Source organism: Danio rerio, chromosome 3 (genome assembly GCF_052040795.2).
Source record: "Danio rerio strain M-AB ecotype USA chromosome 3, GRCz13ab, whole genome shotgun sequence".
Taxonomy (NCBI): Eukaryota; Metazoa; Chordata; class Actinopteri; order Cypriniformes; family Danionidae; genus Danio; species Danio rerio.
The window spans coordinates 53,739,806-53,764,076 of NC_141023.1; positions in this window are offsets into that span (position 1 = coordinate 53,739,806).

Here is a 24,271-nt window from a genome sequence, read left to right on the forward strand (position 1 = left end):
TTACTGTGATTTGACCTCTCTGCTGGCTGAGATAAGCTCATTTTCAACGTCCAATTCAGAATGTAATAAAACCAGATGCAGCTATAAAATGCATCAATCTTTTTTGTTTTAGACAACATTTCATGCACTGTTAAACATGTTAAAGCAAGTTGCAAGTGAAAATCTATGTCTCTGACTGAGTTTGCATTACTGTGATTTGACCTCTCTGCTGGCTGAGATAAGCTCATTTTCAACGTCCAATTCAGAATGTAATAAAACCAGATCCAGCTATAAAATGCATCATTCTTTTTTGTTTTAGACAACATTTCATGCACTGTTAAACATGTTAAAGCAAGTTGCAAGTGAAAATCTATGTCTCTGACTGAGTTTGCATTACTGTGATTTGACCTCTCTGCTGGCTGAGATAAGCTCATTTTCAACGTCCAATTCAGAATGTAATAAAACCAGATCCAGCTATAAAATGCATCATTCTTTTTTGTTTTAGACAACATTTCATGCACTGTTAAACATGTTAAAGCAAGTTGCAAGTGAAAATCTATGTCTTTGACTGAGTTTGCATTACTGTGATTTGACCTCTCTGCTGGCTGAGATAAGCTCATTTTCAACGTCCAATTCAGAATGTAATAAAACCAGATCCAGCTATAAAATGCATCATTCTTTTTTGTTTTAGACAACATTTCATGCACTGTTAAACATGTTAAAGCAAGTTGCAAGAGAAAATCTATGTCTCTGACTGAGTTTGCATTACTGTGATTTGACCTCTCTGCTGGCTGAGATAAGCTCATTTTCAACGTCCAATTCAGAATGTAATAAAACCAGATCCAGCTATAAAATGCATCATTCTTTTTTGTTTTAGACAACATTTCATGCACTGTTAAACATGTTAAAGCAAGTTGCAAGTGAAAATCTATGTCTCTGACTGAGTTTGCATTACTGTGATTTGACCTCTCTGCTGGCTGAGATAAGCTCATTTTCAACGTCCAATTCAGAAAGTGATAAAAACAGATCCAGCCATAAAATGGATCATTCTTTTTTGTTTTAGACAACATTTCATGCACTGTTAAACATGTTAAAGCAAGTTGCAAGTGAAAATCTATCTCTCTGACTGAGTTTTCATTACTGTGATTTGACCTCTCTGCTGGCTGAGATAAGCTCATTTTCAACGTCCAATTCAGAAAATGATAAAAACAGATCCAGCCATAAAATGCATCATTCTTTTTTTGTTTTAGACAACATTTCATGCACTGTTAAACATGTTAAAGCAAGTTGCAAGTGAAAATCTATGTCTCTGACTGAGTTTGCATTACTGTGATTTGACCTCTCTGCTGGCTGAGATAAGCTCATTTTCAACGTCCAATTCAGAATGTAATAAAACCAGATCCAGCTATAAAATGCATCATTCTTTTTTGTTTTAGACAACATTTCATGCACTGTTAAACATGTTAAAGCAAGTTGCAAGTGAAAATCTATGTCTCTGACTGAGTTTGCATTACTGTGATTTGACCTCTCTGCTGGCTGAGATAAGCTCATTTTCAACGTCCAATTCAGAATGTGATAAAACCAGATCCAGCCATAAAATGCATCATTCTTTTTTGTTTTAGACAACATTTCATGCACTGTTAAACATGTTAAAGCAAGTTGCAAGTGAAAATCTATGTCTCTGACTGAGTTTGCATTACTGTGATTTGACCTCTCTGCTGGCTGAGATAAGCTCATTTTCAACGTCCAATTCAGAAAGTGATAAAAACAGATCCAGCCATAAAATGCATCATTCTTTTTTGTTTTAGACAACATTTCATGCACTGTTAAACATGTTAAAGCAAGTTGCAAGTGAAAATCTATGTCTCTGACTGAGTTTGCATTACTGTGATTTGACCTCTCTGCTGGCTGAGATAAGCTCATTTTCAACGTCCAATTCAGAATGTAATAAAACCAGATCCAGCTATAAAATGCATCATTCTTTTTTGTTTTAGACAACATTTCATGCACTGTTAAACATGTTAAAGCAAGTTGCAAGAGAAAATCTATGTCTCTGACTGAGTTTGCATTACTGTGATTTGACCTCTCTGCTGGCTGAGATAAGCTCATTTTCAACGTCCAATTCAGAATGTAATAAAACCAGATCCAGCCATAAAATGCATCATTCTTTTTTGTTTTAGACAACATTTCATGCACTGTTAAACATGTTAAAGCAAGTTGCAAGTGAAAATCTATGTCTCTGACTGAATTTGCATTACTGTGATTTGACCTCTCTGCTGGCTGAGATAAGCTCATTTTCAACGTCCAATTCAGAAAGTGATAAAAACAGATCCAGCCATAAAATGCATCATTCTTTTTTGTTTTAGACAACATTTCATGCTCTGTTAAACATGTTAAAGCAAGTTGCAAGTGAAAATCTATGTCTCTGACTGAGTTTGCATTACTGTGATTTGACCTCTCTGCTGGCTGAGATAAGCTCATTTTCAACGTCCAATTCAGAATGTAATAAAACCAGATGCAGCTATAAAATGCATCAATCTTTTTTGTTTTAGACAACATTTCATGCACTGTTAAACATGTTAAAGCAAGTTGCAAGTGAAAATCTATGTCTCTGACTGAGTTTGCATTACTGTGATTTGACCTCTCTGCTGGCTGAGATAAGCTCATTTTCAACGTCCAATTCAGAATGTAATAAAACCAGATCCAGCTATAAAATGCATCATTCTTTTTTGTTTTAGACAACATTTCATGCACTGTTAAACATGTTAAAGCAAGTTGCAAGTGAAAATCTATGTCTCTGACTGAGTTTGCATTACTGTGATTTGACCTCTCTGCTGGCTGAGATAAGCTCATTTTCAACGTCCAATTCAGAATGTAATAAAACCAGATCCAGCTATAAAATGCATCATTCTTTTTTGTTTTAGACAACATTTCATGCACTGTTAAACATGTTAAAGCAAGTTGCAAGTGAAAATCTATGTCTTTGACTGAGTTTGCATTACTGTGATTTGACCTCTCTGCTGGCTGAGATAAGCTCATTTTCAACGTCCAATTCAGAATGTAATAAAACCAGATCCAGCTATAAAATGCATCATTCTTTTTTGTTTTAGACAACATTTCATGCACTGTTAAACATGTTAAAGCAAGTTGCAAGAGAAAATCTATGTCCCTGACTGAGTTTGCATTACTGTGATTTGACCTCTCTGCTGGCTGAGATAAGCTCATTTTCAACGTCCAATTCAGAAAGTGATAAAAACAGATCCAGCCATAAAATGGATCATTCTTTTTTGTTTTAGACAACATTTCATGCACTGTTAAACATGTTAAAGCAAGTTGCAAGTGAAAATCTATGTCTCTGACTGAGTTTGCATTACTGTGATTTGACCTCTCTGCTGGCTGAGATAAGCTCATTTTCAACGTCCAATTCAGAATGTGATAAAACCAGATCCAGCCATAAAATGCATCATTCTTTTTTGTTTTAGACAACATTTCATGCACTGTTAAACATGTTAAAGCAAGTTGCAAGTGAAAATCTATGTCTCTGACTGAGTTTGCATTACTGTGATTTGACCTCTCTGCTGGCTGAGATAAGCTCATTTTCAACGTCCAATTCAGAATGTGATAAAACCAGATCCAGCCATAAAATGCATCATTCTTTTTTGTTTTAGACAACATTTCATGCACTGTTAAACATGTTAAAGCAAGTTGCAAGTGAAAATCTATGTCTCTGACTGAGTTTGCATTACTGTGATTTGACCTCTCTGCTGGCTGAGATAAGCTCATTTTCAACATCCAATTCAGAAAGTGATAAAAACAGATCCAGCCATAAAATGCATCATTCTTTTTTGTTTTAGACAACATTTCATGCACTGTTAAACATGTTAAAGCAAGTTGCAAGTGAAAATCTATGTCTCTGACTGAGTTTGCATTACTGTGATTTGACCTCTCTGCTGGCTGAGATAAGCTCATTTTCAACGTCCAATTCAGAATGTAATAAAACCAGATCCAGCTATAAAATGCATCATTCTTTTTTGTTTTAGACAACATTTCATGCACTGTTAAACATGTTAAAGCAAGTTGCAAGTGAAAATCTATGTCTCTGACTGAGTTTGCATTACTGTGATTTGACCTCTCTGCTGGCTGAGATAAGCTCATTTTCAACGTCCAATTCAGAATGTGATAAAACCAGATCCAGCCATAAAATGCATCATTCTTTTTTGTTTTAGACAACATTTCATGCACTGTTAAACATGTTAAAGCAAGTTGCAAGTGAAAATCTATGTCTCTGACTGAGTTTGCATTACTGTGATTTGACCTCTCTGCTGGCTGAGATAAGCTCATTTTCAACGTCCAATTCAGAATGTGATAAAACCAGATCCAGCCATAAAATGCATCATTCTTTTTTGTTTTAGACAACATTTCATGCACTGTTAAACATGTTAAAGCAAGTTGCAAGTGAAAATCTATGTCTCTGACTGAGTTTGCATTACTGTGATTTGACCTCTCTGCTGGCTGAGATAAGCTCATTTTCAACGTCCAATTCAGAATGTGATAAAACCAGATCCAGCCATAAAATGCATCATTCTTTTTTGTTTTAGACAACATTTCATGCACTGTTAAACATGTTAAAGCAAGTTGCAAGTGAAAATCTATGTCTCTGACTGAGTTTGCATTACTGTGATTTGACCTCTCTGCTGGCTGAGATAAGCTCATTTTCAACATCCAATTCAGAAAGTGATAAAAACAGATCCAGCCATAAAATGCATCATTCTTTTTTGTTTTAGACAACATTTCATGCACTGTTAAACATGTTAAAGCAAGTTGCAAGTGAAAATCTATGTCTCTGACTGAGTTTGCATTACTGTGATTTGACCTCTCTGCTGGCTGAGATAAGCTCATTTTCAACGTCCAATTCAGAATGTAATAAAACCAGATCCAGCTATAAAATGCATCATTCTTTTTTGTTTTAGACAACATTTCATGCACTGTTAAACATGTTAAAGCAAGTTGCAAGTGAAAATCTATGTCTCTGACTGAGTTTGCATTACTGTGATTTGACCTCTCTGCTGGCTGAGATAAGCTCATTTTCAACGTCCAATTCAGAATGTGATAAAACCAGATCCAGCCATAAAATGCATCATTCTTTTTTGTTTTAGACAACATTTCATGCACTGTTAAACATGTTAAAGCAAGTTGCAAGTGAAAATCTATGTCTCTGACTGAGTTTGCATTACTGTGATTTGACCTCTCTGCTGGCTGAGATAAGCTCATTTTCAACGTCCAATTCAGAAAGTGATAAAAACAGATCCAGCCATAAAATGCATCATTCTTTTTTGTTTTAGACAACATTTCATGCACTGTTAAACATGTTAAAGCAAGTTGCAAGTGAAAATCTATGTTTCTGACTGAGTTTGCATTACTGTGATTTGACCTCTCTGCTGGCTGAGATAAGCTCATTTTCAACGTCCAATTCAGAATGTAATAAAACCAGATCCAGCTATAAAATGCATCATTCTTTTTTGTTTTAGACAACATTTCATGCACTGTTAAACATGTTAAAGCAAGTTGCAAGTGAAAATCTATGTCTCTGACTGAGTTTGCATTACTGTGATTTGACCTCTCTGCTGGCTGAGATAAGCTCATTTTCAACGTCCAATTCAGAAAGTGATAAAAACAGATCCAGCCATAAAATGCATCATTCTTTTTTGTTTTAGACAACATTTCATGCACTGTTAAACATGTTAAAGCAAGTTGCAAGTGAAAATCTATTTCTCTGACTGAGTTTGCATTACTGTGATTTGACATCCCTGCTGGCTGAGATAAGCTCATTTTCAACGTCCAATTCAGAATGTAATAAAACCAGATCCAGCCATAAAATGCATCATTCTTTTTTGTTTTAGACAACATTTCATGCACTGTTAAACATGTTAAAGCAAGTTGCAAGTGAAAATCTATGTCTCTGACTGAGTTTGCATTATTGTGATTTGACCTCTCTGCTGGCTGAGATAAGCTCATTTTCAACGTCCAATTCAGAAAGTGATAAAAACAGATCCAGCCATAAAATGCATCATTCTTTTTTGTTTTAGACAACATTTCATGCACTGTTAAACATGTTAAAGCAAGTTGCAAGTGAAAATCTATGTCTCTGACTGAGTTTGCATTACTGTGATTTGACCTCTCTGCTGGCTGAGATAAGCTCATTTTCAACGTCCAATTCAGAATGTAATAAAACCAGATGCAGCTATAAAATGCATCATTCTTTTTTGTTTTAGACAACATTTCATGCACTGTTAAACATGTTAAAGCAAGTTGCAAGTGAAAATCTATGTCTCTGACTGAGTTTGCATTACTGTGATTTGACCTCTCTGCTGGCTGAGATAAGCTCATTTTCAACGTCCAATTCAGAATGTAATAAAACCAGATCCAGCTATAAAATGCATCATTCTTTTTTGTTTTAGACAACATTTCATGCACTGTTAAACATGTTAAAGCAAGTTGCAAGTGAAAATCTATGTCTCTGACTGAGTTTGCATTACTGTGATTTGACCTCTCTGCTGGCTGAGATAAGCTCATTTTCAACGTCCAATTCAGAATGTAATAAAACCAGATCCAGCTATAAAATGCATCATTCTTTTTTGTTTTAGACAACATTTCATGCACTGTTAAACATGTTAAAGCAAGTTGCAAGTGAAAATCTATGTCTCTGACTGAGTTTGCATTACTGTGATTTGACCTCTCTGCTGGCTGAGATAAGCTCATTTTCAACGTCCAATTCAGAATGTAATAAAACCAGATCCAGCTATAAAATGCATCATTCTTTTTTGTTTTAGACAACATTTCATGCACTGTTAAACATGTTAAAGCAAGTTGCAAGAGAAAATCTATGTCCCTGACTGAGTTTGCATTACTGTGATTTGACCTCTCTGCTGGCTGAGTTAAGCTCATTTTCAACGTCCAATTCAGAAAGTGATAAAAACAGATCCAGCCATAAAATGGATCATTCTTTTTTGTTTTAGACAACATTTCATGCACTGTTAAACATGTTAAAGCAAGTTGCAAGTGAAAATCTATGTCTCTGACTGAGTTTGCATTACTGTGATTTGACCTCTCTGCTGGCTGAGATAAGCTCATTTTCAACGTCCAATTCAGAATGTAATAAAACCAGATCCAGCTATAAAATGCATCATTCTTTTTTGTTTTAGACAACATTTCATGCACTGTTAAACATGTTAAAGCAAGTTGCAAGTGAAAATCTATGTCTCTGACTGAGTTTGCATTACTGTGATTTGACCTCTCTGCTGGCTGAGATAAGCTCATTTTCAACGTCCAATTCAGAAAGTGATAAAAACAGATCCAGCCATAAAATGCATCATTCTTTTTTGTTTTAGACAACATTTCATGCACTGTTAAACATGTTAAAGCAAGTTGCAAGTGAAAATCTAATTCTCTGACTGAGTTTGCATTACTGTGATTTGACATCCCTGCTGGCTGAGATAAGCTCATTTTCAACGTCCAATTCAGAATGTAATAAAACCAGATCCAGCCATAAAATGCATCATTCTTTTTTGTTTTAGACAACATTTCATGCACTGTTAAACATGTTAAAGCAAGTTGCAAGTGAAAATCTATGTCTCTGACTGAGTTTGCATTATTGTGATTTGACCTCTCTGCTGGCTGAGATAAGCTCATTTTCAACGTCCAATTCAGAAAGTGATAAAAACAGATCCAGCCATAAAATGCATCATTCTTTTTTGTTTTAGACAACATTTCATGCACTGTTAAACATGTTAAAGCAAGTTGCAAGTGAAAATCTATGTCTCTGACTGAGTTTGCATTACTGTGATTTGACCTCTCTGCTGGCTGAGATAAGCTCATTTTCAACGTCCAATTCAGAATGTAATAAAACCAGATGCAGCTATAAAATGCATCATTCTTTTTTGTTTTAGACAACATTTCATGCACTGTTAAACATGTTAAAGCAAGTTGCAAGTGAAAATCTATGTCTCTGACTGAGTTTGCATTACTGTGATTTGACCTCTCTGCTGGCTGAGATAAGCTCATTTTCAACGTCCAATTCAGAATGTAATAAAACCAGATCCAGCTATAAAATGCATCATTCTTTTTTGTTTTAGACAACATTTCATGCACTGTTAAACATGTTAAAGCAAGTTGCAAGTGAAAATCTATGTCTCTGACTGAGTTTGCATTACTGTGATTTGACCTCTCTGCTGGCTGAGATAAGCTCATTTTCAACGTCCAATTCAGAAAGTGATAAAAACAGATCCAGCCATAAAATGCATCATTCTTTTTTGTTTTAGACAACATTTCATGCACTGTTAAACATGTTAAAGCAAGTTGCAAGTGAAAATCTATGTCTCTGACTGAGTTTGCATCACTGTGATTTGACCTCTCTGCTGGCTGAGATAAGCTCATTTTCAACGTCCAATTCAGAATGTAATAAAACCAGATGCAGCTATAAAATGCATCATTCTTTTTTGTTTTAGACAACATTTCATGCACTGTTAAACATGTTAAAGCAAGTTGCAAGTGAAAATCTATGTCTCTGACTGAGTTTGCATTACTGTGATTTGACCTCTCTGCTGGCTGAGATAAGCTCATTTTCAACGTCCAATTCAGAATGTAATAAAACCAGATCCAGCTATAAAATGCATCATTCTTTTTTGTTTTAGACAACATTTCATGCACTGTTAAACATGTTAAAGCAAGTTGCAAGTGAAAATCTATGTCTCTGACTGAGTTTGCATTACTGTGATTTGACCTCTCTGCTGGCTGAGATAAGCTCATTTTCAACGTCCAATTCAGAAAATGATAAAAACAGATCCAGCCATAAAATGCATCATTCTTTTTTTGTTTTAGACAACATTTCATGCACTGTTAAACATGTTAAAGCAAGTTGCAAGTGAAAATCTATGTCTCTGACTGAGTTTGCATTACTGTGATTTGACCTCTCTGCTGGCTGAGATAAGCTCATTTTCAACGTCCAATTCAGAATGTAATAAAACCAGATCCAGCTATAAAATGCATCATTCTTTTTTGTTTTAGACAACATTTCATGCACTGTTAAACATGTTAAAGCAAGTTGCAAGTGAAAATCTATGTCTCTGACTGAGTTTGCATTACTGTGATTTGACCTCTCTGCTGGCTGAGATAAGCTCATTTTCAACGTCCAATTCAGAAAGTGATAAAAACAGATCCAGCCATAAAATGGATCATTCTTTTTTGTTTTAGACAACATTTCATGCACTGTTAAACATGTTAAAGCAAGTTGCAAGTGAAAATCTATCTCTCTGACTGAGTTTTCATTACTGTGATTTGACCTCTCTGCTGGCTGAGATAAGCTCATTTTCAACGTCCAATTCAGAAAATGATAAAAACAGATCCAGCCATAAAATGCATCATTCTTTTTTTGTTTTAGACAACATTTCATGCACTGTTAAACATGTTAAAGCAAGTTGCAAGTGAAAATCTATGTCTCTGACTGAGTTTGCATTACTGTGATTTGACCTCTCTGCTGGCTGAGATAAGCTCATTTTCAACGTCCAATTCAGAATGTAATAAAACCAGATCCAGCTATAAAATGCATCATTCTTTTTTGTTTTAGACAACATTTCATGCACTGTTAAACATGTTAAAGCAAGTTGCAAGTGAAAATCTATGTCTCTGACTGAGTTTGCATTACTGTGATTTGACCTCTCTGCTGGCTGAGATAAGCTCATTTTCAACGTCCAATTCAGAATGTGATAAAACCAGATCCAGCCATAAAATGCATCATTCTTTTTTGTTTTAGACAACATTTCATGCACTGTTAAACATGTTAAAGCAAGTTGCAAGTGAAAATCTATGTCTCTGACTGAGTTTGCATTACTGTGATTTGACCTCTCTGCTGGCTGAGATAAGCTCATTTTCAACGTCCAATTCAGAAAGTGATAAAAACAGATCCAGCCATAAAATGCATCATTCTTTTTTGTTTTAGACAACATTTCATGCACTGTTAAACATGTTAAAGCAAGTTGCAAGTGAAAATCTATGTCTCTGACTGAGTTTGCATTACTGTGATTTGACCTCTCTGCTGGCTGAGATAAGCTCATTTTCAACGTCCAATTCAGAATGTAATAAAACCAGATCCAGCTATAAAATGCATCATTCTTTTTTGTTTTAGACAACATTTCATGCACTGTTAAACATGTTAAAGCAAGTTGCAAGAGAAAATCTATGTCTCTGACTGAGTTTGCATTACTGTGATTTGACCTCTCTGCTGGCTGAGATAAGCTCATTTTCAACGTCCAATTCAGAATGTAATAAAACCAGATCCAGCCATAAAATGCATCATTCTTTTTTGTTTTAGACAACATTTCATGCACTGTTAAACATGTTAAAGCAAGTTGCAAGTGAAAATCTATGTCTCTGACTGAATTTGCATTACTGTGATTTGACCTCTCTGCTGGCTGAGATAAGCTCATTTTCAACGTCCAATTCAGAAAGTGATAAAAACAGATCCAGCCATAAAATGCATCATTCTTTTTTGTTTTAGACAACATTTCATGCACTGTTAAACATGTTAAAGCAAGTTGCAAGTGAAAATCTATGTCTCTGACTGAGTTTGCATTACTGTGATTTGACCTCTCTGCTGGCTGAGATAAGCTCATTTTCAACGTCCAATTCAGAATGTAATAAAACCAGATGCAGCTATAAAATGCATCAATCTTTTTTGTTTTAGACAACATTTCATGCACTGTTAAACATGTTAAAGCAAGTTGCAAGTGAAAATCTATGTCTCTGACTGAGTTTGCATTACTGTGATTTGACCTCTCTGCTGGCTGAGATAAGCTCATTTTCAACGTCCAATTCAGAATGTAATAAAACCAGATCCAGCTATAAAATGCATCATTCTTTTTTGTTTTAGACAACATTTCATGCACTGTTAAACATGTTAAAGCAAGTTGCAAGTGAAAATCTATGTCTCTGACTGAGTTTGCATTACTGTGATTTGACCTCTCTGCTGGCTGAGATAAGCTCATTTTCAACGTCCAATTCAGAATGTAATAAAACCAGATCCAGCTATAAAATGCATCATTCTTTTTTGTTTTAGACAACATTTCATGCACTGTTAAACATGTTAAAGCAAGTTGCAAGTGAAAATCTATGTCTTTGACTGAGTTTGCATTACTGTGATTTGACCTCTCTGCTGGCTGAGATAAGCTCATTTTCAACGTCCAATTCAGAATGTAATAAAACCAGATCCAGCTATAAAATGCATCATTCTTTTTTGTTTTAGACAACATTTCATGCACTGTTAAACATGTTAAAGCAAGTTGCAAGAGAAAATCTATGTCCCTGACTGAGTTTGCATTACTGTGATTTGACCTCTCTGCTGGCTGAGATAAGCTCATTTTCAACGTCCAATTCAGAAAGTGATAAAAACAGATCCAGCCATAAAATGGATCATTCTTTTTTGTTTTAGACAACATTTCATGCACTGTTAAACATGTTAAAGCAAGTTGCAAGTGAAAATCTATGTCTCTGACTGAGTTTGCATTACTGTGATTTGACCTCTCTGCTGGCTGAGATAAGCTCATTTTCAACGTCCAATTCAGAATGTGATAAAACCAGATCCAGCCATAAAATGCATCATTCTTTTTTGTTTTAGACAACATTTCATGCACTGTTAAACATGTTAAAGCAAGTTGCAAGTGAAAATCTATGTCTCTGACTGAGTTTGCATTACTGTGATTTGACCTCTCTGCTGGCTGAGATAAGCTCATTTTCAACGTCCAATTCAGAATGTGATAAAACCAGATCCAGCCATAAAATGCATCATTCTTTTTTGTTTTAGACAACATTTCATGCACTGTTAAACATGTTAAAGCAAGTTGCAAGTGAAAATCTATGTCTCTGACTGAGTTTGCATTACTGTGATTTGACCTCTCTGCTGGCTGAGATAAGCTCATTTTCAACATCCAATTCAGAAAGTGATAAAAACAGATCCAGCCATAAAATGCATCATTCTTTTTTGTTTTAGACAACATTTCATGCACTGTTAAACATGTTAAAGCAAGTTGCAAGTGAAAATCTATGTCTCTGACTGAGTTTGCATTACTGTGATTTGACCTCTCTGCTGGCTGAGATAAGCTCATTTTCAACATCCAATTCAGAAAGTGATAAAAACAGATCCAGCCATAAAATGCATCATTCTTTTTTGTTTTAGACAACATTTCATGCACTGTTAAACATGTTAAAGCAAGTTGCAAGAGAAAATCTATGTCCCTGACTGAGTTTGCATTACTGTGATTTGACCTCTCTGCTGGCTGAGATAAGCTCATTTTCAACGTCCAATTCAGAAAGTGATAAAAACAGATCCAGCCATAAAATGGATCATTCTTTTTTGTTTTAGAAAACATTTCATGCACTGTTAAACATGTTAAAGCAAGTTGCAAGTGAAAATCTATGTCTCTGACTGAGTTTGCATTACTGTGATTTGACATCTCTGCTGGCTGAGATAAGCTCATTTTCAACGTCCAATTCAGAATGTAATAAAACCAGATCCAGCCATAAAATGCATCATTCTTTTTTGTTTTAGACAACATTTCATGCACTGTTAAACATGTTAAAGCAAGTTGCAAGTGAAAATCTATGTCTCTGACTGAGTTTGCATTACTGTGATTTGACCTCTCTGCTGGCTGAGATAAGCTCATTTTCAACGTCTAATTCAGAAAGTGATAAAAACAGATCCAGCCATAAAATGCATCATTCTTTTTTGTTTTAGACAACATTTCATGCACTGTTAAACATGTTAAAGCAAGTTGCAAGTGAAAATCTATGTCTCTGACTGAGTTTGCATTACTGTGATTTGACCTCTCTGCTGGCTGAGATAAGCTCATTTTCAACGTCCAATTCAGAATGTAATAAAACCAGATGCAGCTATAAAATGCATCATTCTTTTTTGTTTTAGACAACATTTCATGCACTGTTAAACATGTTAAAGCAAGTTGCAAGTGAAAATCTATGTCTCTGACTGAGTTTGCATTACTGTGATTTGACCTCTCTGCTGGCTGAGATAAGCTCATTTTCAACGTCCAATTCAGAATGTAATAAAACCAGATCCAGCTATAAAATGCATCATTCTTTTTTGTTTTAGACAACATTTCATGCACTGTTAAACATGTTAAAGCAAGTTGCAAGTGAAAATCTATGTCTCTGACTGAGTTTGCATTACTGTGATTTGACCTCTCTGCTGGCTGAGATAAGCTCATTTTCAACGTCCAATTCAGAAAGTGATAAAAACAGATCCAGCCATAAAATGCATCATTCTTTTTTGTTTTAGACAACATTTCATGCACTGTTAAACATGTTAAAGCAAGTTGCAAGTGAAAATCTATGTCTCTGACTGAGTTTGCATTACTGTGATTTGACCTCTCTGCTGGCTGAGATAAGCTCATTTTCAACGTCCAATTCAGAATGTGATAAAACCAGATCCAGCCATAAAATGCATCATTCTTTTTTGTTTTAGACAACATTTCATGCACTGTTAAACATGTTAAAGCAAGTTGCAAGTGAAAATCTATGTCTCTGACTGAGTTTGCATTACTGTGATTTGACCTCTCTGCTGGCTGAGATAAGCTCATTTTCAACGTCCAATTCAGAATGTAATAAAACCAGATCCAGCCATAACATGCATCATTCTTTTTTGTTTTAGACAACATTTCAAGCACTGTTAAACATGTTAAAGCAAGTTGCAAGTGAAAATCTATGTCTCTGACTGAGTTTGCATTACTGTGATTTGACCTCTCTGCTGGCTGAGATAAGCTCATTTTCAACGTCCAATTCAGAATGTAATAAAACCAGATCCAGCCATAAAATGCATCATTCTTTTTTGTTTTAGACAACATTTCATGCACTGTTAAACATGTTAAAGCAAGTTGCAAGTGAAAATCTATGTCTCTGACTGAGTTTGCATTACTGTGATTTGACCTCTCTGCTGGCTGAGATAAGCTCATTTTCAACATCCAATTCAGAAAGTGATAAAAACAGATCCAGCCATAAAATGCATCATTCTTTTTTGTTTTAGACAACATTTCATGCACTGTTAAACATGTTAAAGCAAGTTGCAAGAGAAAATCTATGTCCCTGACTGAGTTTGCATTACTGTGATTTGACCTCTCTGCTGGCTGAGATAAGCTCATTTTCAACGTCCAATTCAGAAAGTGATAAAAACAGATCCAGCCATAAAATGGATCATTCTTTTTTGTTTTAGAAAACATTTCATGCACTGTTAAACATGTTAAAGCAAGTTGCAAGTGAAAATCTTTGTCTCTGACTGAGTTTGCATTACTGTGATTTGACCTCTCTGCTGGCTGAGATAAGCTCATTTTCAACGTCCAATTCAGAATGTAATAAAACCAGATCCAGCCATAAAATGCATCATTCTTTTTTGTTTTAGACAACATTTCATGCACTGTTAAACATGTTAAAGCAAGTTGCAAGTGAAAATCTATGTCTCTGACTGAGTTTGCATTACTGTGATTTGACCTCTCTGCTGGCTGAGATAAGCTCATTTTCAACGTCCAATTCAGAAAGTGATAAAAACAGATCCAGCCATAAAATGCATCATTCTTTTTTGTTTTAGACAACATTTCATGCACTGTTAAACATGTTAAAGCAAGTTGCAAGTGAAAATCTATGTCTCTGACTGAGTTTGCATTACTGTGATTTGACCTCTCTGCTGGCTGAGATAAGCTCATTTTCAACGTCCAATTCAGAATGTAATAAAACCAGATGCAGCTATAAAATGCATCATTCTTTTTTGTTTTAGACAACATTTCATGCACTGTTAAACATGTTAAAGCAAGTTGCAAGTGAAAATCTATGTCTCTGACTGAGTTTGCATTACTGTGATTTGACCTCTCTGCTGGCTGAGATAAGCTCATTTTCAACGTCCAATTCAGAATGTAATAAAACCAGATCCAGCTATAAAATGCATCATTCTTTTTTGTTTTAGACAACATTTCATGCACTGTTAAACATGTTAAAGCAAGTTGCAAGTGAAAATCTATGTCTCTGACTGAGTTTGCATTACTGTGATTTGACCTCTCTGCTGGCTGAGATAAGCTCATTTTCAACGTCCAATTCAGAATGTAATAAAACCAGATCCAGCTATAAAATGCATCATTCTTTTTTGTTTTAGACAACATTTCATGCACTGTTAAACATGTTAAAGCAAGTTGCAAGTGAAAATCTATGTCTCTGACTGAGTTTGCATTACTGTGATTTGACCTCTCTGCTGGCTGAGATAAGCTCATTTTCAACGTCCAATTCAGAATGTGATAAAACCAGATCCAGCCATAAAATGCATCATTCTTTTTTGTTTTAGACAACATTTCATGCACTGTTAAACATGTTAAAGCAAGTTGCAAGTGAAAATCTATGTCTCTGACTGAGTTTGCATTACTGTGATTTGACCTCTCTGCTGGCTGAGATAAGCTCATTTTCAACGTCCAATTCAGAATGTGATAAAACCAGATCCAGCCATAAAATGCATCATTCTTTTTTGTTTTAGACAACATTTCATGCACTGTTAAACATGTTAAAGCAAGTTGCAAGTGAAAATCTATGTCTCTGACTGAGTTTGCATTACTGTGATTTGACCTCTCTGCTGGCTGAGATAAGCTCATTTTCAACGTCCAATTCAGAATGTAATAAAACCAGATCCAGCTATAAAATGCATCATTCTTTTTTGTTTTAGACAACATTTCATGCACTGTTAAACATGTTAAAGCAAGTTGCAAGTGAAAATCTATGTCTCTGACTGAGTTTGCATTACTGTGATTTGACATCTCTGCTGGCTGAGATAAGCTCATTTTCAACGTCCAATTCAGAATGTAATAAAACCAGATCCAGCCATAAAATGCATCATTCTTTTTTGTTTTAGACAACATTTCATGCACTGTTAAACATGTTAAAGCAAGTTGCAAGTGACAATCTATGTCTCTGACTGAGTTTGCATTACTGTGATTTGACCTCTCTGCTGGCTGAGATAAGCTCATTTTCAACGTCCAATTCAGAAAGTGATAAAAACAGATCCAGCCATAAAATGGATCATTCTTTTTTGTTTTAGACAACATTTCATGCACTGTTAAACATGTTAAAGCAAGTTGCAAGTGAAAATCTATGTCTCTGACTGAGTTTGCATTACTGTGATTTGACCTCTCTGCTGGCTGAGATAAGCTCATTTTCAACGTCCAATTCAGAATGTGATAAAACCAGATCCAGCCATAAAATGCATCATTCTTTTTTGTTTTAGACAACATTTCATGCACTGTTAAACATGTTAAAGCAAGTTGCAAGTGAAAATCTATGTCTCTGACTGAGTTTGCATTACTGTGATTTGACCTCTCTTCTGGCTGAGATAAGCTCATTTTCAACGTCCAATTCAGAATGTGATAAAACCAGATCCAGCCATAAAATGCATCATTCTTTTTTGTTTTAGACAACATTTCATGCACTGTTAAACATGTTAAAGCAAGTTGCAAGTGAAAATCTATGTCTCTGACTGAGTTTGCATTACTGTGATTTGACCTCTCTGCTGGCTGAGATAAGCTCATTTTCAACGTCCAATTCAGAAAGTGATAAAAACAGATCCAGCCATAAAATGCATCATTCTTTTTTGTTTTAGACAACATTTCATGCACTGTTAAACATGTTAAAGCAAGTTGCAAGTGAAAATCTATGTCTCTGACTGAGTTTGCATTACTGTGATTTGACCTCTCTGCTGGCTGAGATAAGCTCATTTTCAACGTCCAATTCAGAATGTAATAAAACCAGATCCAGCTATAAAATGCATCATTCTTTTTTGTTTTAGACAACATTTCATGCACTGTTAAACATGTTAAAGCAAGTTGCAAGTGAAAATCTATGTCTCTGACTGAGTTTGCATTACTGTGATTTGACCTCTCTGCTGGCTGAGATAAGCTCATTTTCAACGTCCAATTCAGAATGTAATAAAACCAGATCCAGTCATAAAATGCATCATTCTTTTTTGTTTTAGACAACATTTCATGCACTGTTAAACATGTTAAAGCAAGTTGCAACTGAAAATCTATGTCTCTGACTGAGTTTGCATTACTGTGATTTGACATCTCTGCTGGCTGAGATAAGCTCATCTTCAACGTCCAATTCAGAAAGTGATAAAAACAGATCCAGCCATAAAATGCATCATTCTTTTTTGTTTTAGACAACATTTCATGCACTGTTAAACATGTTAAAGCAAGTTGCAAGTGAAAATCTATGTCTCTGACTGAGTTTGCATTACTGTGATTTGACCTCTCTGCTGGCTGAGATAAGCTCATTTTCAAAGTCCAATTCAGAAAGTGATAAAACCAGATCCAGCCATAAAATGCATCATTCTTTTTTGTTTTAGACAACATTTCATGCACTGTTAAACATGTTAAAGCAAGTTGCAAGTGAAAATCTATGTCTCTGACTGAGTTTGCATTACTGTGATTTGACCTCTCTGCTGGCTGAGATAAGCTCATTTTCAACGTCCAATTCAGAATGTAATAAAACCAGATCCAGCTATAAAATGCATCATTCTTTTTTGTTTTAGACAACATTTCATGCACTGTTAAACATGTTAAAGCAAGTTGCAAGAGAAAATCTATGTCCCTGACAGAGTTTGCATTACTGTGATTTGACCTCTCTGCTGGCTGAGATAAGCTCATTTTCAACGTCCAATTCAGAAAGTGATAAAAACAGATCCAGCCATAAAATGGATCATTCTTTTTTGTTTTAGACAACATTTCATGCACTGTTAAACATGTTAAAGCAAGTTGCAAGTGAAAATCTATGTCTCTGACTGAGTTTGCATTACTGTGATTTGACCTCTCTGCTGGCTGAGATAAGCTCATTTTCAACGTCCAATTCAGAATGTAATAAAACTAGATCCAGCCATAACATGCATCATTCTTTTTTGTTTTAGACAACATTTCAAGCACTGTTAAACATGTTAAAGCAAGTTGCAAGTGAAAATCTATGTCTCTGACTGAGTTTGCATTACTGTGATTTGACCTCTCTGCTGGCTGAGATAAGCTCATTTTCAACGTCCAATTCAGAATGTGATAAAAACAGATCCAGCCATAAAATGCATCATTCTTTTTTGTTTTAGACAACATTTCATGCACTGTTAAACATGTTAAAGCAAGTTGCAAGTGAAAATCTATGTCTCTGACTGAGTTTGCATTACTGTGATTTGACCTCTCTGCTGGCTGAGATAAGCTCATTTTCAACATCCAATTCAGAAAGTGATAAAAACAGATCCAGCCATAAAATGCATCATTCTTTTTTGTTTTAGACAACATTTCATGCACTGTTAAACATGTTAAAGCAAGTTGCAAGAGAAAATCTATGTCCCTGACTGAGTTTGCATTACTGTGATTTGACCTCTCTGCTGGCTGATATAAGCTCATTTTCAACGTCCAATTCAGAAAGTGATAAAAACAGATCCAGCCATAAAATGGATCATTCTTTTTTGTTTTAGACAACATTTCATGCACTGTTAAACATGTTAAAGCAAGATGCAAGTGAAAATCTATGTCTCTGACTGAGTTTGCATTACTGTGATTTGACATCTCTGCTGGCTGAGATAAGCTCATTTTCAACGTCCAATTCAGAATGTAATAAAACCAGATCCAGCCATAAAATGCATCATTCTTTTTTGTTTTAGACAACATTTCATGCACTGTTAAACATGTTAAAGCAAGTTGCAAGTGAAAATCTATGTCTCTGACTGAGTTTGCATTACTGTGATTTGACCTCTCTGCTGGCTGAGATAAGCTCATTTTCAACGTCCAATTCAGAAAGTGATAAAAACAGATCCAGCCATAAAATGCATCATTCTTTTTTGTTTTAGACAACATTTCATGCACTGTTAAACATGTTAAAGCAAGTTGCAAGTGAAAATCTATGTCTCTGACTGAGTTTGCATTACTGTGATTTGACCTCTCTGCTGGCTGAGATAAGCTCATTTTCAACGTCCAATTCAGAATGTAATAAAACCAGATGCAGCTATAAAATGCATCATTCTTTTTTGTTTTAGACAACATTTCATGCACTGTTAAACATGTTAAAGCAAGTTGCAAGTGAAAATCTATGTCTCTGACTGAGTTTGCATTACTGTGATTTGACCTCTCTGCTGGCTGAGATAAGCTCATTTTCAACGTCCAATTCAGAATGTAATAAAACCAGATCCAGCTATAAAATGCATCATTCTTTTTTGTTTTAGACAACATTTCATGCACTGTTAAACATGTTAAAGCAAGTTGCAAGTGAAAATCTATGTCTCTGACTGAGTTTGCATTACTGTGATTTGACCTCTCTGCTGGCTGAGATAAGCTCATTTTCAACGTCCAATTCAGAATGTAATAAAACCAGATGCAGCTATAAAATGCATCATTCTTTTTTGTTTTAGACAACATTTCATGCACTGTTAAACATGTTAAAGCAAGTTGCAAGTGAAAATCTATGTCTCTGACTGAGTTTGCATTACTGTGATTTGACCTCTCTGCTGGCTGAGATAAGCTCATTTTCAACGTCCAATTCAGAATGTAATAAAACCAGATCCAGCTATAAAATGCATCATTCTTTTTTGTTTTAGACAACATTTCATGCACTGTTAAACATGTTAAAGCAAGTTGCAAGTGAAAATCTATGTCTCTGACTGAGTTTGCATTACTGTGATTTGACCTCTCTGCTGGCTGAGATAAGCTCATTTTCAACGTCCAATTCAGAATGTAATAAAACCAGATCCAGCTATAAAATGCATCATTCTTTTTTGTTTTAGACAACATTTCATGCACTGTTAAACATGTTAAAGCAAGTTGCAAGAGAAAATCTATGTCCCTGACTGAGTTTGCATTACTGTGATTTGACCTCTCTGCTGGCTGAGTTAAGCTCATTTTCAACGTCCAATTCAGAAAGTGATAAAAACAGATCCAGCCATAAAATGGATCATTCTTTTTTGTTTTAGACAACATTTCATGCACTGTTAAACATGTTAAAGCAAGTTGCAAGTGAAAATCTATGTCTCTGACTGAGTTTGCATTACTGTGATTTGACCTCTCTGCTGGCTGAGATAAGCTCATTTTCAACGTCCAATTCAGAAAGTGATAAAAACAGATCCAGCCATAAAATGCATCATTCTTTTTTGTTTTAGACAACATTTCATGCACTGTTAAACATGTTAAAGCAAGTTGCAAGTGAAAATCTATGTCTCTGACTGAGTTTGCATTACTGTGATTTGACCTCTCTGCTGGCTAAGATAAGCTCATTTTCAACGTCCAATTCAGAATGTGATAAAACCAGATCCAGCCATAAAATGCATCATTCTTTTTTGTTTTAGACAACATTTCATGCACTGTTAAACATGTTAAAGCAAGTTGCAAGTGAAAATCTATGTATCTGACTGAGTTTGCATTACTGTGATTTGACCTCTCTGCTGGCTGAGATAAGCTCATTTTCAACGTCCAATTCAGAATGTGATAAAACCAGATCCAGCCATAAAATGCATCATTCTTTTTTGTTTTAGACAACATTTCATGCACTGTTAAACATGTTAAAGCAAGTTGCAAGTGACATTCTATGTCTCTGACTGAGTTTGCATTACTGTGATTTGACCTCTCTGCTGGCTGAGATAAGCTCATTTTCAACGTCCAATTCAGAAAGTGATAAAAACAGATCCAGCCATAAAATGGATCATTCTTTTTTGTTTTAGACAACATTTCATGCACTGTTAAACATGTTAAAGCAAGTTGCAAGTGAAAATCTATGTCTCTGACTGAGTTTGCATTACTGTGATTTGACCTCTCTGCTGGCTGAGATAAGCTCATTTTCAACGTCCAATTCAGAATGTGATAAAACCAGATCCAGCCATAAAATGCATCATTCTTTTTTGTTTTAGACAACATTTCATGCACTGTTAAACATGTTAAAGCAAGTTGCAAGTGAAAATCTATGTCTCTGACTGAGTTTGCATTACTGTGATTTGACCTCTCTGCTCGCTGAGATAAGCTCATTTTCAACGTCCAATTCAGAATGTGATAAAACCAGATCCAGCCATAAAATGCATCATTCTTTTTTGTTTTAGACAACATTTCATGCACTGTTAAACATGTTAAAGCAAGTTGCAAGTGAAAATCTATGTCTCTGACTGAGTTTGCATTACTGTGATTTGACATCTCTGCTGGCTGAGATAAGCTCATTTTCAACGTCCAATTCAGAAAGTGATAAAAACAGATCCAGCCATAAAATGCATCATTCTTTTTTGTTTTAGACAACATTTCATGCACTGTTAAACATGTTAAAGCAAGTTGCAAGTGAAAATCTATGTCTCTGACTGAGTTTGCATTACTGTGATTTGACCTCTGCTGGCTGAGATAAGCTCATTTTCAAAGTCCAATTCAGAAAGTGATAAAAACAGATCCAGCCATAAAATGCATCATTCTTTTTTGTTTTAGACAACATTTCATGCACTGTTAAACATGTTAAAGCAAGTTGCAAGTGAAAATCTATGTCTCTGACTGAGTTTGCATTACTGTGATTTGACCTCTCTGCTGGCTGAGATAAGCTCATTTTCAACGTCCAATTCAGAATGTAATAAAACCAGATCCAGCTATAAAATGCATCATTCTTTTTTGTTTTAGACAACATTTCATGCACTGTTAAACATGTTAAAGCAAGTTGCAAGTGAAAATCTATGTCTCTGACTGAGTTTGCATTACTTTGATTTGACATCTCTGCTGGCTGAGATAAGCTCATTTTCAACGTCCAATTCAGAATGTAATAAAACCAGATCCAGCCATAAAATGCATCATTCTTTTTTGTTTTAGACAACATTTCATGCACTGTTAAACATGTTAAAGCAAGTTGCAAGTGAAAATCTATGTCTCTGACTGAGATTGCATTACTGTGATTTGACCTCTCTGCTGGCTGAGATAAGCTCATTTTCAACGTCCAATTCAGAAAGTGATAAAAACAGATCCAGCCATAAAATGCATCATTCTTTTTTGTTTTAGACAACATTTCATGCACTGTTAAACATGTTAAAGCAAGTTGCAAGTGAAAATCTATGTCTCTGACTGAGTTTGCATTACTGTGATTTGACCTCTCTGCTGGCTGAGATAAGCTCATTTTCAACGTCCAATTCAGAATGTAATAAAACCAGATCCAGCCATAAAATGCATCATTCTTTTTTGTTTTAGACAACATTTCATGCACTGTTAAACATGTTAAAGCAAGTTGCAAGTGAAAATCTATGTCTCTGACTGAGTTTGCATTACTGTGATTTGACATCTCTGCTGGCTGAGATAAGCTCATTTTCAACGTCCAATTCAGAATGTAATAAAACCAGATCCAGCCATAAAATGCATCATTCTTTTTTGTTTTAGACAACATTTCATGTACTGTTAAACATGTTAAAGCAAGTTGCAAGTGAAAATCTATGTCTCTGACTGAGTTTGCATTACTGTGATTTGACCTCTCTGCTGGCTGAGTTAAGCTCATTTTCAACGTCCAATTCAGAAAGTGATAAAAACAGATCCAGCCATAAAATGGATCATTCTTTTTTGTTTTAGACAACATTTCATGCACTGTTAAACATGTTAAAGCAAGTTGCAAGTGAAAATCTATGTCTCTGACTGAGTTTGCATTACTGTGATTTGACCTCTCTGCTGGCTGAGATAAGCTCATTTTCAACGTCCAATTCAGAAAGTGATAAAAACAGATCCAGCCATAAAATGCATCATTCTTTTTTGTTTTAGACAACATTTCATGCACTGTTAAACATGTTAAAGCAAGTTGCAAGTGAAAATCTATGTCTCTGACTGAGTTTGCATTACTGTGATTTGACCTCTCTGCTGGCTGAGATAAGCTCATTTTCAACGTCCAATTCAGAATGTGATAAAACCAGATCCAGCCATAAAATGCATCATTCTTTTTTGTTTTAGACAACATTTCATGCACTGTTAAACATGTTAAAGCAAGTTGCAAGTGAAAATCTATGTCTCTGACTGAGTTTGCATTACTGTGATTTGACCTCTCTGCTGGCTGAGATAAGCTCATTTTCAACGTCCAATTCAGAATGTGATAAAACCAGATCCAGCCATAAAATGCATCATTCTTTTTTGTTTTAGACAACATTTCATGCACTGTTAAACATGTTAAAGCAAGTTGCAAGTGAAAATCTATGTCTCTGACTGAGTTTGCATTACTGTGATTTGACCTCTCTGCTGGCTGAGATAAGCTCATTTTCAACGTCAAATTTAGAATGTAATAAAACCAGATCCAGCTATAAAATGCATCATTCTTTTTTGTTTTAGACAACATTTCATGCACTGTTAAACATGTTAAAGCAAGTTGCAAGTGAAAATCTATGTCTCTGACTGAGTTTGCATTACTGTGATTTGACATCTCTGCTGGCTGAGATAAGCTCATTTTCAACGTCCAATTCAGAATGTAATAAAACCAGATCCAGCCATAAAATGCATCATTCTTTTTTGTTTTAGACAACATTTCATGCACTGTTAAACATGTTAAAGCAAGTTGCAAGTGAAAATCTATGTCTCTGACTGAGTTTGCATTACTGTGATTTGACATCTCTGCTGGCTGAGATAAGCTCATTTTCAACGTCCAATTCAGAAAGTGATAAAAACAGATCCAGCCATAAAATGCATCATTCTTTTTTGTTTTAGACAACATTTCATGCACTGTTAAACATGTTAAAGCAAGTTGCAAGTGAAAATCTATGTCTCTGACTGAGTTTGCATTACTGTGATTTGACCTCTCTGCTGGCTGAGATAAGCTCATTTTCAACGTCCAATTCAGAATGTAATAAAACCAGATCCAGCTATAAAATGCATCATTCTTTTTTGTTTTAGACAACATTTCATGCACTGTTAAACATGTTAAAGCAAGTTGCAAGTGAAAATCTATGTCTCTGACTGAGTTTGCATTACTGTGATTTGACCTCTCTGCTGGCTGAGATAAGCTCATTTTCAACGTCCAATTCAGAATGTAATAAAACCAGATCCAGCTATAAAATGCATCATTCTTTTTTGTTTTAGACAACATTTCATGCACTGTTAAACATGTTAAAGCAAGTTGCAAGAGAAAATCTATGTCCCTGACTGAGTTTGCATTACTGTGATTTGACCTCTCTGCTGGCTGAGTTAAGCTCATTTTCAACGTCCAATTCAGAAAGTGATAAAAACAGATCCAGCCATAAAAT